Source organism: Phaseolus vulgaris, chromosome 2 (genome assembly GCF_051622355.1).
Source record: "Phaseolus vulgaris cultivar YP4 chromosome 2, ASM5162235v1, whole genome shotgun sequence".
Classification (NCBI taxonomy): domain Eukaryota; kingdom Viridiplantae; phylum Streptophyta; class Magnoliopsida; order Fabales; family Fabaceae; genus Phaseolus; species Phaseolus vulgaris.
This window is the reverse complement of record NC_143499.1, coordinates 26443529-26460079: the sequence shown is the minus strand read 5'-3', so window position 1 is coordinate 26460079 and position 16551 is coordinate 26443529. Positions and strand designations below refer to the sequence as shown.

General features: G+C 42.2%; 1 long non-coding RNA gene across 1 annotated transcript; it reads left to right on the top strand.

The window, feature by feature from the left end:
• LOC137811125 (uncharacterized) lies at positions 1-623 on the top strand. Its single transcript, XR_016518574.1, has 2 exons — positions 1-267; positions 353-623. It is a non-coding gene; the product is annotated as an uncharacterized LOC137811125 (long non-coding RNA).
• The last annotated feature ends 15928 nt before the right edge of the window (positions 624-16551 follow it).

Genomic DNA, 16551 nt, shown 5'->3' with positions numbered 1-16551 from the left:
AGACTATTCCTCATTATTTCCAATTTTAAAAACTTGCTTTGAGTCTTGGAAACCAAATACACTTTTAACTCTTGGTTAACCTCTCTTCCCCCTCTCAACTAGAGAATCGTGACTCTTCCCTCTTTCTCTGTAAGTTGCCTCACGAAACCCTTTTTACAAAACTCTCTTGTGTTCAGGAAACTCTCGAACCTTCACGAAATGGAAAGGGAACGCATGCAGAAACGCCCTAGTCTCGCATGGGACGTAGCCCTTCTCACAGTTCCTGAGGTAGGGTTCTTTCAACTTTCCAATTCGGATTGGATTAAGGTTTTGTATAAGTGTTTATGCCCAACTTTTACACTATTCATTGTAGCCTTAATTGGCTCTACCGGTACCTGCGAACGAAGGAATTGGAAGAAAACACGTTTCACCTCCGAGAAGGGACGACGATCGTGAAGGACATTATGTCTTCAATCTTGACGAAAATCTCACTCCTAGATATAATTTTTTTAGTTCTAGGGATTTCTTGTAATTTAATTGTCCTATTTAGATGAATTTGAAAATTCAGATTAATTTAGAATAACATTTTAATTTTATTTATCTTTTAGAAAAGGGGAAATATTAATCGGTTGGATTTTGTTTAATAACATGTTTACTAGTGTGTGTTTCGGGGTTCTTGGGGTTGATAGATGGATTTTAGTTTTGTTGAATGAACAGGTTGTGAGTACAATCGCCTTTCTCTCTGGTTCAGATAAGTTTTATATTGGAAGCACTCACGAGACAGTAAGGATTTGGGACTACCAGTCTAGAAAGGTGATAATTACCAGTATTTTGCTTTGTTTTGTAATGTCAATTGTCTCAATTTTAAAGTTACATACAACTTTCCTTTTCCCGCAGTTGAGAATAATAGATTTAGAGCATGATGCCTAAGAGATGATATCTCTCGGAAGATCTATGTATTTTTATAAATTGGTCTAAACCAAAAGTATAGAAGGTGGAGTAAAACTCTACACATGGAACTCTATGAGTGACAGTTACATAAAAGCTAAGTTAGTTTAACTCAATAACATAGAAATTAAGTCCAGAAGCTGAAGTGAATAGAAGCTAAGTTAGTTTGCTCCTCCTGGTCTTCATTCTTGGCTACATCTGAGATGAAGTGACAACATTAAATATATACCAGATATACAAGATATACAAGATATTTGGTGACTGTGATTAGACGACATATATCTTTTCCAATCTCTTGTGTAGTTGTGTTGGCTGGCAAGCTTTATGCTATGATCAGATATGATTTTGATGATTTTATAATAGATTCATGTTCTATCTGGTTTAAAACCCTTGAATCCAATGACAGATTGATAAGCTTTGTTTTATAGACGAGTCAGCATCAGTGATGAGAAATTATAACTTCTAGATTATGCTAATAACATTGTGTTTGGTAATACTGCGAGTAGAGGGTCGGGATGAGAGGAACGGAGGGTCGCAGGAGGTGGGAGAGGAATGATCATCGGGACAAGGAGGAAGGCAATAAGTTCTCTTTTTCAAAGAACCTCTCAACTTTCTTTTTCTCTAACTTTCCTGATAGTCATGGGGAATATGAGATGTTTGGGATTTTTCAAAAATGGGCTAGGGTTAGAGAAGTTTTCATATCCAGGCGCCTAAATAGATGGGGAAGAAGATTTGGCTTCGTGAAGTTTTACCATGTTCCTTATGAGGGGAGGTTGGAGAAGCAGTTGGACCAAATCTTTATTGGTAACCAAAAGCTGTATGTAAACCTCCCAAAGTATAGGAGAGCAGAGGACGTCAAACTAAACTTCCCTAACAAAGATAATTTGCGGGTTAATAATGCCACTGGTTGGAGGAAGGAGAAGGAGGTGTGGCTGGAGAAAACAACGTTTTCAGGGCGAAGGAGTCACAACATGAAGCATTCTTATGCTGAGATGGTCCGCAAAACACCACAAGGTCTTTGGAATGGTTCTATCATTGAAACCACATCAAATGTTCCGGCTTGGTTGTCCTCTAGTGCTGTTGGGTGGATGTCCTCTGGGTTTACTTTTGACTCTATGAGTGAAGAGTTTATCAAAGGAGGAATGAGCATGATCAAACTGAGGTATATGGGGGATAATCTAGTTCTTTTGACACCTAAAAATGGAGAAAGAATGGAAGAAGTCATTAGGCCCAACACAGAATGGTTTGTTTCCATCTTTGAGGACATAGAACCCTGGTCTGATACGTATGAAGCAGATCATAAAATAGTATGGATTAGGTGCCATGGGTTGCCGGTAATGTTCTGGAATAAGGACTGTTTCTCTAAAGTGGTCGAAGAAGTAGCATCACTGGTAGACATAGACGAGTCAACCTAGGCGTGGGAGAACCTGGAATATGCACGTCTGCAGGTTCGTTTGCTCAAGTCATGCAAAGTAGAAACTACGAAGGAGTTTAAGATCAATGGGCACGTTTACAACATCTCCCTTGTTGAAGAGTGGCCAAGCCAAGGGAGAGGGGATTGCAAATGCCCAGAATACCACTATACTTCATCCGACAGCATCTCGTCGTCGGAAACTCTAGTGGAGGAAACCGTCGTCTCTGGTATGTCGAGTGGAGACGGAGACAGAGAAGGCAATGGGAACGGCGTAAAGCGGCGGAATGGGGTATCCGAGGAGGCAGTACAAAATCAGGTTTTCGCAGAGACAAAATGGAACCTGTTTAAGCAAAAGGCAGAGAGTGATATGGGGTGTCAGAACAAAGGTGGCAGTCCAATCCCATATGGAGTAAAACGTGTACAGGGGGTATCTGAGGGAGGAGCAGCTGTTTTTGCTGCACAACAAGTCAACGAAGCTTACGAAAACATAAAGTCTTCACTAGCAAACCTAATTGAAGGGGTCCAGGTCTTCAACTCTCTCCCATCTGGGCCTAAATTGGAAACGACCCATGTAAAAAATAGGGGTGCGTTTAGAAGAAACGAAGTCCATGGGGGCCCAGTGGCTGGGAGCAAAGGGGTAACGAATGCAAGCAAAGAGGGAGGTGTTATGGCAGGGTCAGAAATAGGTTCGTCGGCACCGGTACCCAATCCTTGCTCAAGGTCCGATGGGTACGAAGGCCATCAAGAAATGTCACCACTGCAGGTAAACAAATCTGATATTTATCCTTGTCGTGCTATCCGTAGCGGTAGTGAGGGTGAGGGCTCTTCGTCGGGAAGCTCCGAACCTCAATCTAACGGAGATATTATTTGGCGAAAGGAGGGAGATGAGGTAGGAGTGGTGAGGAGGAAGTCCTCTGCAGAGGAGGCACTAGCCCATACCGAGGTACCCACCAAAACATCCCCGGAGTGTCGAAGGTTTTTGGAACTGCGAGAGCATGGGGCGGTAGCTGCTCAACCGAAATGGAGATCCAATGGTGGAATCGGGGCCCTGCATCTTGGAGCAACCTCTCCATCCAGGTTAAGTCGTTGTTCTGTTGCGGAATCGGTGAATGATATTATACATTGTAATAATCGCTTGAAGATAGAAGAAAATGAGGCTGAATCAGTTAGAATTTGGGATTTGGGTCACAATTTGGGGCTGCAATGCCCAGGGGATGAGGAAAGCATTGTTAGAGAGCTGGATCGTTTGGAGGTTAGGGATAACGAAGTGGAGAAGGTGTCTCGGGAGGGTAGTAGAAAAGGTATATCATGATCCTTATTAATCTCAACATCAGGGGATTGGGGGGGGGGGACGAAAGCACGGTATTTAAGTCACCTTGTGGCAAAGGAGGGGGCTGAAATACTTTGTCTGCAGGAGACTAAAGTAGCAACTCTAACAGATGCCAAATGTTTTTCTTTATAGGGTGACAGTAACATTGGTTGGATTCATAATGAAGGGGTTAATGGGGCAGGTAGTATTGTAACAATGTGGCACAAAGATGCCTTCTCTGTTTTCAGTCAGGTTATAGGAACTGGTTTCATCGCGGTTATGGGTCAACACTTAAAAACGAACAGTCAATGCATAGTTGTCAACGTCTATGGCCCATGTAACTAGAATGAGAAGGTGGTGTTGTGGGACGCCCTCACGAATCTCAAGCAGCAACACCAGAATACGGCTTGGTGTTTCTGTGGAGATTTCAATGCCGTAAGGAGTGTTGATGAAAGGAAAGGGGTCAGAGGTTGTTCCGGGCAAAGGAAGGAGATCGACATCTTCAACGGTTTCATTGAGAATAATGGATTGTTAGACATTCCCTTTGTCGGGAAAAAGTATACATGGTTCAAGTCAAATGGTACAGCTAAGAGCAGGTTGGATCGAATCTTGGTGTCTGAAGAGTGGCTTCGATTATGGCCAGCCTCTAAACAGTATGTGCAGCCGAGAACGGTCTCGGACCATTGTGCATTGGTGGTGAAATCGTTAGATAAAGACTGGGGCCCTAAACCATTTAGATCCTTTGATGCATGGTTCTTGGAGCCGAATTTTTTGAAGATGGTAAAGGATAAGTGGAATTCATACAAGGTACAAGGTAATAGTATATCCATTCTCAAGGATAAGTTGAAGCTTTTGAAGTCGGACCTTAAAGTGTGGAGTAGAAATACCTATGGCTGTTTGGAATCTAATAAGAAGCGTATTATGGAGAAGATTGAGGAGTTGGATGGCAAAGACAATAATGATGCTCTTACAGAAGAAGGGTATAGGAGACGGCTGGAACTACTTAGTCAGTTGGGGTTGGTTGATAAGAAGATAGACTCTATGTACAGACAAAAAGTAAGAGTTAATTGGCTCAAATATGGGGACATTAACTCTAAGTTCTATCACTCGGCAATTAGATGGAAAAGACTAAGGAACGAGGTGAAAGGGGTAGAAGTTGACTCTCAATGGAGTGAGGAGCCAGAAGTTGTCCGCAGGGAGGCAAAGTTGCTCTTTGAAAACAGATTCAAAGCTACATGACTATGGTGTTAATATGGGTTCGGTGGAGTTTAAAACTTTATCCGTTGAGGTTAGTAGGAATATGATAGCTTGTTTCTCTAAGGAAGAAGTGAAGGAAGCTGTATGGCAGTGTGGAGGGGCAAAGAGTCTGGGTCCGGATGGTTTCAACTTTAACTTCATTAAGAACTGCTGGGACGTCATGAAATCTGACATTATGGAAGTTATGCACTCCTTCCATGTTTCAGGGTCACTACCAAGGGGATGTAATGCGTCCTTCGTTGCTCTTGTGCCCAAGGTAAGGGACCCCTCATCACTCAAACAGTTCAGGCCTATATCTCTAGTTGGGGCAATTTATAAGATTATCACTAAGGTTCTGTCCTGTCGTATGAAGAGAGTTCTGCCTATGATCATAGATGAGTGCCAGTCAGCCTTCCTCAGTAACAGAGGCCTCATGGATAGTGTGGTTACGGCAAATGAGGTACTTGAGGGGATTAGGAGGAACCGGAGGGGTGGGGTGTGTTTTAAAGTGGACTTTGAAAAGGCGTACGACTCGGTAAGGTGGAGTTTCCTGTTTGACATGCTCGGGAGGATGGGGTTCCACGTCAAGTGGATTAAGTGGATCAAAGGGTGTTTGGTGTCGTCGTCCGTATCGGTTTTGGTAAACGGGAGCCCTACGGAGGAATTTAAACCAACTAGGGGGTTGAGACAGGGTGATCCCTTAGCTCCTTTCTTGTTCTTAGTGGTAGTCGAGGGACTATCTGGGCTGGTAAGACAAGCGTTGAGGAAAGAGGTTTTTACGGGGTGTAAAGGTAGGTAGAAGTGAAATTGAGTGTTGTCTCCTACAATTTGCAGATGATACACTTTTTTTCTGTGAAGATACGTTTAACAATATTTTTGTTATAAAGGCTATCCTACGATGCTATGAGATTGTGTCAGGTTTGAAAGTTAACATTCATAAGTCGAAGGTGGCTGGTGTTAACATTGATGACTATGTCATATCCACCTATGCGAAGACGTTAAATTGTAATACTATGCGGATACCATTTCAATACCTGGGGTAGAAGTTGGTGGAAATCCGAGGAAGAAGCAATTCTGGGACCCGGTTGTAAAGAAACTACAAGCTAGATTAACCACTTGGAAAGGAAGATTGCTATCTATGGCAGGGCGGATAAGCTTACTTAAGTCGGTTTTCACATCTATTCCTTTGTTCTACTTATCCATTTTCAGAGCTCCAATAGCAGTGTGCAATAAAATCAGTAGTATTCAAAGGCAATTTCTTTGGGCATGGGGTAAGGAGAACAAAGCGATCTATTGGGTAAGTTGGGAGAACGTTTGTAAGCCATGTGAGGAAGGCGGGTTGGGGGTCAAAGAGGTCAGGAATTTTAATTCTGCTCTCTTGGTCAAGTGGAAATGGCGGATCATGACTGATGCGGGTGGAAAATGGAAAGAAATTCTTTTCTCCAAGTATGGCCCCGAAACTGCTAGAAGTCAGGTAGGGTTGAAATACCAATCGTGGTGGTGGAGGGATCTAGCAAAAGTGTGCGGTGAAGGGGACCAACAAGAAGGATGGTTTTGTAAAGCCATAGGGTGGAAAATTGGCGATGGGAGTATTATTAGGCTGTGGGAGGACGTGTGGTTACAAAACAGTAGTCTAAAATCCATGTTCCCTAGATTATACTCCTTGTCCAATGATCAAGGCAAGACGGTGGGAGAGGTAGGAATAGGGGAGGAAGGGAGGTGGAGGTTTAAGCCTAATTGGAGAAGGGAGAGGTTTGAATGGGAAGCAAGAATGGAGGAAGAGCTGATGTCAATACTGGATACGGGTAACATATGTCAGGAAACCCAGGACCGCCTAGTTTGGAGGGAGGATCCTAAAGGGGCTTTCTCGGTTAAGTCTGCTTATCAAATCCTGACGCAACAAACGGCTTATGTTCCTGTGGATAGTATTTACCGTGCCTTATGGCAAGCGAAAGCTATGCCTAAAGCGCTCATCACTGCTTGGAGAGTCATACTTGATAGACTCCCAACCACTGCCAATCTTATTAGGAGAGGAGTTCCAGTGGTTTCGCCGGTTTGTGTCATGTGTAATCAATTACAAGAAACATCCCAACACCTTTTCTTAGATTGCGTGGTCGCACAAAGAGTATGATATGGCTGCTACCGCTGGATTGGTATTGTGGGGGCTCAAAGCAACGAAATCAGGAATCACTTGGAAAACTTCTACCTAATCCATCTATCTAATCAGCAAAACCAGGTGTGGAGAGGAGTTTGGGTGGTGATCATTAGGAGCATCTGGGAGTAGCAAAACCAGGTTGTTTTTAAAGGTGGGGTTCCGGACGCGGAAGAAATCCTTCAAAAAGCCCAGCTGCTATCATGGTTGTGGTTAAAATACAAGGCAACCGGTTTTGTATATGCTTTTTCAGATTGGATCTTGAATCCCAATCAGTGCTTTCCTGCAGCTCTTTAACAGAGTACAGTTGTATAACTTGAAAGGGTGATGGCATGCTAGTGGAAGATTATGTATTCATCTGATGGAACAGCACATCTACAAAGGACATAGGAGTACATGGCTAGGTATATTGTCTCAAGAAAGCAAACCAGAGGCAAAGTACGAGGGGTTTTTAGCACTTGATGAGGAGGAGGCATAAGAATTAAGATGACAGGTGCGGTTTAGCTGCAGAAGTGGGTTCGGTTTGTGCAGGTCCTTGGCTAGGTCGTGTGTAGATGTGGCAGGGTGTGAGACACTTGCTCCAAGTAATCTCAGGAGTTTGGATACTTTTCTGCTAGAAGATGGTTTCCTGAGATGGGCAGGTCGGCTAGACGGTCTGGTGGGGAGCTGGTGAGGAAGGTCATAGTTCAAGGAATAGAGGCTGTTGCACGGAATTTTTGTTGTTGCTGGAAAGATGAATAAGTGTTATCATGTAGGACAAGTTTAACACTCTCCAGTTTGGTCCGTTGGTCTTTGGATGCAATGGAGTCTGTCATGGTTGTAGGGTTAATATTCTAGGGGTAAAATTTTGGTTACGTTACTCTTCATCTATGGTAACAGTATAGAGGTTGGGGAAAATGGCTGCCAAAGGGTAACATGTTGAAGCTGTGGCTACCGATGGAGCAACAGGAAAACTAAACAAAACAGCAGCAAGAAAAAATAGTGTTGGCTAACTTTTTTTGTAGTTTTGCAGGTACAGTTTCTATCTAAATATTCAAGGAAGTAGAATGATAGTTGAAGGCTATGACCGTATTGCAACTGCCAAAGATCAATAAATCTGGAGATTTTTAAGTGGTTGCCACGTGTGCTGAGGAGGGTGCAAACACCTAGTAGGTGAAGCTAGCTATGGGAAACACGTATGTAGGAAAGCTCAATGGGCTGGGTTGTGCTACACTGCTGGGTACAATTCTTTCTACGGGGAATGTGAAGCTGTATTAATTACTCTCATTTTTTGGAATGGTGTACCCCACTTATGAACTATGCAGGTGTTTCATTGTTTCTTTGTTTCTTTGGACCTCTAGCATTGTTAGCCTGAGGCCCAATAGCAAGGATTCTCCATCATGTAGGTTTAGCTTTGGGGTTGGGGGAATTACTAGTACAACTCTGTTTTCTTCTCTGGTGTGTTGCTGAACATCTATTCTAAGTTTGGATATGTAAAAGGGTTGGGACACCTCTTAAGTGTCCCCTCTTATTTTATTAATTCATTGCTGTTCAAAAAAAAAAAAAAATTATGCTAATAAGGATATCCATTACTTCCTTCTCTGTTATATCACCAAACCTATCATCCACTGTTTATAAGCATAAGAAATATTAGAAACAAGATCTTCTAACGAACATTATTCACAATATCTGAATTATCACCAGCATTCTCTTCTAACGAACTAGTATAATGAAAATATCTAACTACAACTTGGAAATGCATGTTTAGAGCCATGCATGGTCTCAGCATATTTATACCCATGCCAGAAGTGTTTAAAATGAACATTATCATAAGAGTTTAGTGTAAAAGTATTAAAATATCAAAGGGGATTTTCAATCAAAGAGCAGCCACCTCCCAAATTTGAAGACAACTATTAAGAGGTTATTGGATAATAAATCAACAATAACATAAGCTGACGACTGGCTATTCCTTTTTCTATTCAAATATTTGTATAATAGAAAAAACAACGCAGATTTTCACTTTCTCAGTCTATCTCTAAGACAGTAGCCACTACCCTAAGCTAATCAACCTATCAGAGGTGATTGGAAAATCACATAAGATAAGGTAAGCTGATTAACGACTCTTGTATATTCCATAAGGGTACGCCAAAGGGTGGTGTTATTTTTTCATTAAAGTGTTTAGGGTGTCATGATTAAGATAAAAAAAATGAGTTAAAGATATTTGTGATATTTTTCTCAAGACACTCATAGGAAAATACCAACGGATATCCTTGATAGATATCCAAGTTTCTATATAAATTTATTTATTTTCTGTTTTTCTCTTACCTTAAAAAGTACTTGTTCACACCTCTAATCTATATTTACAAGACTCTTTCTCGCATTATTTAAACAATATCTATGAAGATTGATCAGAAAGCACTAACATTGGAAAGTTTACTCAAATTCCAGTATTATAAAAAAATATGTGAAAAAATATGTGAGATGTTACGAATTTGACTTCTAATTTAATGTAAAAAAGTGTTGAATGTAGATAAGTTTATCCAACTTTTTAGTTTTGGTTATTTTTGTTATTGTTGTTTCATGCAAATTGGTGACAATATGTCAATCCAAAAAGTCAATCATTACGGACCAAAGAAAAGAAAAAAATGAGATTGATAGCCTAAAATTCATTTTTAAAAAGTTTAAAAAAACATAAACCCTATAATGAGATATGACATTTTTAAGATTAATCAAGCTACATGTTCGGCCATAAGGAAATATAGTGGTGACGTTTTTGCTATTGTGTGGTTGTGTTTCACTAATGTGCAAATCCTAACTGAAATTTTGTTTTCCCAGTGATGTACAAGTTTATCTGGTTATATGCATCTGTCCAATTTTTTTCGGTGGTCATTTTCGCCCATATATATTAGCCTCTGGTAAGATTTTGATACGAGCTAAATTCTTTCTGCTAAATTTTCACAGGACAACAAAATTGGTGACATTATTTTTTAGAAATAAGTTGTTAAAGGGTTGGTTCAAATATTGTTTAGATGAATTGGTTGCGACAAAAAATTTGTTTCCAAATCCAGCTTTGCATTGTAAGCTCTCAAGCTTGTGACATGTCCTGAATCATGGTAATAGAAGGAGACCACCTCTCAATCACTTGAATTTTTCATAACCAAATGGAAAATAGTCAAATCAAGAACTTCAACTTTAGCACTTAAGACAAATCTAGGACAACATGTTCAAACTAAATCCTACAAGAAGAATAACAAGCATGTAGACTAATTTCATTAGATCACTCTATCAACTTCAGGTTGGTAAGCATGCGGATTTGTCGATCCTGCTTGCTACATTTGCTGGCTTTGGCATGGTGATGAACGGAAGTTCAATTGTTTTGGAGTTTTCTAGATGGAGAAGAAGATGGCTAGTTTTATCAGAGCAGCACATGGTTCTTCAGCGTGACACAAGAAGGGCTATGAAATCGTATTGGAAACTAAGCTAAAGGGAATTGCCAAAACTGGTTGTCAATTATTTTTAATAATTATGTGTTTTAAATTTCAATTATGTATCAACTTTTGAACAATATTATGTGTTTTAATTTTCAATGAAATGAATGGATGCATTATTTCAATTTATTAGTATTTTATTTTTTTTATTATGAAAATATATTATGTGTAGTTTGATTGTGCAAACCAGATTATAAAAAAGGGGTGGTTAAATTTCATTTATTTAGAATTAAAATTACGTCAGTTGAAACCGACGTATTATTTTTACAATTTTATTTTAATACTGACAGTTAAAAACGCCACATTATACCCTATATAATGGCGTCGAAATCTTCTTCAATGAATTGAATTGCGACAGCTTTAACTGACATTACTTACACATAAAAACCGTCACTTTAAACATAGTGTTAAAGTCACGGGTGTTGCGGCGGGTAGCATAAAACCGCCACATTAAACTTTGTGGCAGTCAGTTCTATGGCGGTTTGGGAAACTGTCACAAGTGTATATTGTGGCGGTTATAAACACCAGTTTATACGAACACTTAATTTGATGAGTTTAATTATTAGAAGAATTTACACGAACACTTAATTTTAATTTGATAAACTGTCACAATATCTTAATTTATTTTATTCTTTACCGATAAAAAAAAAATTCAGACACTTAATTTGATGAGTGTACCGACCAGTCCTTGGGCATCGTTGACTGCTAGTGGACGTGGGGCCACGTACGTTGGATCCCACGAGCGACATGGGTCAGCGCCTTACAGACGGCACGCCCAGGGCGTCGAGGAGTGGTTAGACCTCGGTCATGTAAGGAGGGTGCCACAAGCGGTGCGCCCAGAGTGCCTTGTAGATAGTACGCCCAGAGGGTCGAGGAGTGGTCAGGCGTCGGTCATCAGGATATGTTGATGTGTCCTCAAACCTCGGTAAGTCAAACAGCAGAGCTGAGCCACAAGAGATGGATCCCAGACAACACACCGGTTACTAGCTAGGGAGAAGCCTAAGTCACTAGGGTCCATGCATGTGGTGTGGATGACGCGTTCAGGCGTAACACGAGTAAAGAGCCACTAGAAGAGATAAGGCCCTCAAGGGTTACGTTCCAGTGGTAAACTGCATGCATGGCACGTGAACAATTAGGGCACTCCCAGGACGGATGGCCCCAGGGATTAGGTGCACAAGTTGGTACCCAGGTGGTCATCACGTCAGAGGTTGCACTCCAGTAAGGGAGCCTTACGCGTTAGATTGCCCTAAGAGTGGGTGATAGCGACGCTAAGGCACACCCTCAATAACCCTAATTACGGTTAGCAGAAACAGCAAAAACCCTAGAGTATATAAGGGGTAGTATCAAACCTAATAAGGTACGCTAATTCTTACGCTACACTTATGCAAATACGCATAGAGATTACACACAGAGCTTTTACAGCTAAGTTTCAGTGTTTCCTAGCCCTAGTACTAACTTGAGCGTCGGAGTGCAAACGGCCTCTAGGGCGCCCTTTGTCTTTGCATTTTCAGGTGTTTGATCGAAGCAAGGCACGAACAAAAGCAGGGATAATTGGGCATGTGATTGTCGTAGACGTGCAAAGGAATCAAGTCAACCGGTAGGGACATTTGGCACCCACCGTGGGGCACGATTTAAAACATTGTCCCATTCACAAGAATGAAAAGGATCCATCAAGATGAGAAACACGAGGCAAGGATTCGTTGCACCAAACGAGGGCGAAAGTCTCACCCTACAACAAATCATGGAAACAATGTAGGCCCTCCAAGAAGAGGTGGTTGCATCAAGAGAGAATCAAGAACGCATCCAGATTGATCTGGCTGCGTCGCTAGCAAGGAATGAAGAATTGCAAAAAACCATCGAGGAATTGCTCAGGGGGTTGCGGAATCAAGCAGGGGAGTGTGAGGTGGAAGATCAAGAACCTACGACATCGCCCAGGGATTTCCCAATGCCCTTCTCGCAGGTGATCATAGACGTCGTGATACCAACCACGTTCGTGGGGCCCAAAGCCATCTTCACAGGGGTAAAAGACCCAGAGGCTAATCTCACGACCTTCCATACGCAGATGATGTTGGTTGAGGGCTCTGACACGGTGCGATGCAATTTGTTCATGAGCACGCTGGTGGGAACGGCGATGGATTGGTTCATCAACCTCCCTGATGACCACGTGACGTCATTCCTGCAACTTTCTAAGTTGTTCAGAGAGCAATACATTGCGAATTGGGCTCCCCCACCCATTTCTTACGACCTTTTTGACGTGAGACAATATCAGGGAGAGTCCCTAAAGGAATTCCTCAACCGTTTTGGGGCACAGGTGGTGAGGTTGAACACTAAGGATGAAACCATAATGGTGCACACGTTTAGGAAGGGGATCGTGCCTGGACCATTCAGCGAATCGCTCATCAAGAACTGCCCCAAAACTTTCGACGAGATAAGGCGTCGAGTGGTGGCTCACATTGCCGTGGAGGGAGAAGTCAATGAGAAGCGCACGTCTGTTGTCCCCACGCGCCCACGAGCACCAGGTCGACCTCAACCCCTGAGGGTGCATGAGGCAACAACAGATAAGAGGGCTCCAGTGAAGCAACAGTCTTACAAGCCCAGGAAGTCCCAGACTAGGGGGCGCACAAGGGAGAATGTGCCACCTAGGCACAACTTCGTGGTAGAATTGAAGGACCTGATCGTCGTCCCCAACATAGCAGAGAGGTTGAAGATACTCGCTAAGACTGACAAGAAGTTAAGGCCTAACAAGAATGTCTGGTGCGAGTTCCACCAAGCGTTTGGCCACCTCATACGCAATTGCTTGGCGTTGGGAAATCAGTTAGACGAGTTGGTGAAGAATGGCTTCCTAAAGGACTACTTGGTGGAGTCACAGGGAGCCCAGAACTCGACAGCGTCAGGAGAGGATCACAGGCACGAGATACTCGTACATGGCGAAATTCACACCATTGCAGGGGGTTTCTCGGGTGAAGGGTGCTCCGCTTCTTAGCGGAAGAAGTATGCACGAGCAGTATTGTCAGTAGAGGCACAAGAGGGAGACGAAGCTCTGGACGTCGATCTTGTCTTCACAAAGGCTGACCTCCGAGATGTTGTTCCCCACGACAATGACCCAGTGGTGATCTCAATAGTGACCGCAGGGAGAAAGGTACACCGTGTACTGGTGGACCAAGGAAGCTCAGCAGACGTGATGTTCTGGACGACCTTCAACAAGCTACAGTTGTCCCCTGACCAACTTGTGAGAATGGATGGCTTTAAACTAGACAGGGGGGTGAATGGTTTAAAGAGGGATTTCGAAAACTTTTAAGTCAAGAATGAAATTATCTCAAGAAACAATAAATAAGTAATCCAGTTTGCCAAAACAATAAGCAAAAACAACAGCACCAGAAAAACAATCGGTTGTTTCGCATAAACAATCGGTTGTTTATACCAGTTTGCAAATATCAAAACTGAATTTAAAGAGTTAAGGATAGAGAGAATGCACACAAATGTTTATACTGGTTCACTCTAAACCCAGAGCTACATCTAGTCTTCTCAGAAACCACTGAGGAATTCCACTAAGCAATCAAACGTAGATCACTTACAACACAACAAAGAAAGTGACCTTGATCCCCTCAAGACACACACTTTTCTTGGCCAACACACCAACACTAAGAATGTTGATCTTGATCCCCTCAAGAACACACAACACTTCTCAGCAAACACACAAAAGAAACTTGTTCAACAGATACAAGGATTACAGTTGTTACAGAAGTAAATCTGAAATCAATACAAGCATAAATCCTATCTCACACTCTTTGATCAATCTCAATCTCTAAGCAATCTTAACTCTTTGAAAATCAGAATCTTGTTGTTCTCAAAAGATTGTTATTTTTCAAATCTGTTTTTCTGAATTTATTCAAAGATGTTTGTTATCAAATATTAACAAACTTATTCATTGCATTTAAAGATTGGTCAAAGCATTAAAGACTGGAGCGTAAACAGTTAAAACATTTAAAGCTCAGTCAAACCTAAAACAGTTTTTATGTTATGGTACCAAAACAAACAATTGGTTGTTTCCTTGAATCAATCGATTGTTTTAGTTTTAACAGCTCAACCATTTCAAAAACAGTTTTCAATCTTTTCTAAAAACATCTAAGTATAAAACAATCGGTTGTTTCGACAAAACAATCGGTTGTTTTTCACTTAGTTTGAAAAACATTTTTCTTTTAAAAAGATTGAGAATGCCTATGCTTTGGATTCAATCTAGAGTGGATTACAAAACTCAAACTACCCCAGATCCTAACTAAGACAGCTCAACAACAACAAGCACAGCCAAGCCTTCAACATCCTTCAAAGGGTTTGGATTCTTCAAAGCTTGAACACTACTTGGTTCAACAATCTCCCCCTATTTGATGAAGACAAATCCCTGATACTTGTGTTGTACCTGATTGAATCTGAAGCAGTTCCTGCAAGATACAGTTTTAAGCAAAGCATAGAACTTCAAATATTTGGTTAGCACAAAAACAAATACAAAAGTTCAGAGCATAATATCAGAGTAAACAACAAACAAATATATGAGCAAAAACCTATAAGGTTTCACTCATTCAAACTGTTTTGCAAAAAATAAAAACTGAAATCAAACACAGCATATATATCTCCCCCTATTTGTCTTCACAAATAGACAAAGAGAAGAGATAACACAAGATAGTTGTTTTGAATGCATCATAATTAAATAGCAAAAGCAGCAAAAAGAAAAACTGATACATCCACCAAAAGAGCAATCGGTTGTTTCGATACATCAACCGGTTGTTTTTCTTCATTCATCATCATCAGCATATTGAAGATCAAAGATTTGGTTCTGTTCCGTCCGGTTGACCGGGACGTCTTCGTGCGCGACCTCAACCGTCAGCTAGGGACTCCTTCCCACTGGTTGCCTATGGATTCCTGCAAAAAAGAGGACAAAGAGGCGCCCTAGCGGCCGTGTGCACTCCGACGCTCAAGTCAGCCAGCAAGAAACACCAAAACTGTCCACCTACGTCTTTGAGCACCGCGTATGGCACTCTGAAGGTGGTAAAAGAACTGTGTATATCTGTGTGTGTGTTGTCTCTTTCAGGCAAAAATATTTCCTAGTCACTTGTACGTAACCTTGAAGCACGAGCAAGCAACTAGAGAGTTCTCTGGTAAATTTGCCAAAAGTTCCAACCCCGTTTCCAACATTCCCCACGCTATTTAATCCTCCCAAGCATTTAAAGCGCCTTAAAGCGCTTTTAATCACAAACGTAACGCACTCATTAAAGCGTTTAATTAGAAAACGTAGCGCATTTAAGACGTTGAAACGCTTGGGAGCCATCATAGTGCCTGAACGCTCGAAACGGAAACTGTATTGAATGACTTTAATTACCTGGCACCTGACCAAGGGGTGTTTCCATTCTGATCTGGCTGTTGTACACGTGAAGGGCCTCACGACGCCATGACCCCATCTGGGGGCACTTCTGCCCACCTGGGGACGTTTCTACGTGTGAGTCCTCCTGCTGGGAGTGGTACTGCGCTAGGGGTGACTTTTTGGGTGCCAACTCATGCGCCCAATCATCTAGTCACTTACTCTGAGAGCGTATCTGCCTTCCTCTCGCACCCTGCACCCGGTTACCCTGGGCGTGACCTTCCTCTTGGGTCGTATCTGTCCCGAAGGCGTCTCTGGGGCGGCAGGGGTACTTCACGAGTCAGGCTGCCCTACCCTGATGCTATCACTATGGCCTTGAAGCCACCTTTTCATTCTCTTTATCACTTTCCCGAGCTATCAGGACCTGAGGCCTTCCCACGGTGTCGCTCCCTCCATGGTCTTTCCTACCCATGGGTATCGGGGAACCACACTGTGATTGCCTTGTTTTTACACTGTTTGATCTGGCGACGCCCTAGTTGGGCGACGCCTTCACCTGGGCGACGCCTTCACCTAGGCGACGCCTTGCCTTGGCGCCGCTTCCTCTTGGCGATGCTGGCACTTGGTGTCTCTCCACCTAGGCGACGCCTTGCGTTGACTTTGACTCTTCAGCTATTGACTTTGACCTTAATTTAG